The sequence below is a fragment of the Gadus morhua genome, chromosome 16 (genome assembly GCF_902167405.1).
Source record: "Gadus morhua chromosome 16, gadMor3.0, whole genome shotgun sequence".
Taxonomy (NCBI): Eukaryota; Metazoa; Chordata; class Actinopteri; order Gadiformes; family Gadidae; genus Gadus; species Gadus morhua.
The window spans coordinates 34,735,097-34,735,764 of NC_044063.1; the positions used below are offsets into that span (position 1 = coordinate 34,735,097).

A 668-nucleotide genomic window follows, 5' to 3' on the forward strand; every position below is an offset into this window, starting at 1 on the left:
ACACACACACACACACACACTTGTAAATATCAGCAGCAGTAGAGACTGATAACAACCAACTGGTCTGTTTTCCTCGTCTGTTTAAAAGTCCTACCTCTCCTCGCTGGGGGGGCGTCCATCTTTAAACACCAATGGTATATCCATAGACCAGCCACTCTTCATGGAGACACAGCTGGGTCCAGGGGAGTCTGCTCTCTCCTGCTGGACTCTTCTAGAAAAACAAGAACCAGGATTTATGGACGTTTGATAGAAGCTGTATCGTTATGATCTCTGATAAATCCTCACCTCTTCTCAATAGACTGATTTCCATCTTTAAAGGTAACAGGATGATCCATAGACTGGTCACTCTTCATGGAGACACAGCTGGGTCCAGGGGAGTCTGCTCTCTGCTGCTGCTCTGGGCTTCAACACACACACACACACACACACACACACACACACACACACACACACACACACACACACACACACACACACACACACACACACACACACACACACACACACACACACACACACACCTATTACTCAGACTAATGATGGAGTCATGATGCATCACTGCTGAGCTCTGAGATGGACAACAGTCACAGACAGAGAGATCCTCTTCTTACCTCTTAGCTTTGCTCCGGCGGCCATGTTCCCCAGACAGAGTGGTCTTAGAGGTAGGA

The 668-nt window shown here is 47.9% G+C and overlaps 1 long non-coding RNA gene across 1 annotated transcript in view; it reads right to left on the minus strand.

Moving 5' to 3' along the window:
- The window catches only part of LOC115561495 (uncharacterized), a 1,655-nt gene extending 1,308 nt beyond the window's left edge, over positions 1 to 347 (minus strand). Inside the window, exons 1-2 of the long non-coding RNA XR_003979928.1 lie at positions 286 to 347; positions 95 to 211 (exon numbers count right to left, since the gene is read on the minus strand). This is a non-coding gene — a long non-coding RNA (uncharacterized LOC115561495). The remainder of the gene's footprint in view (positions 1 to 94; positions 212 to 285) is intronic.
- Positions 348 to 668: the final 321 nt, after the last annotated feature.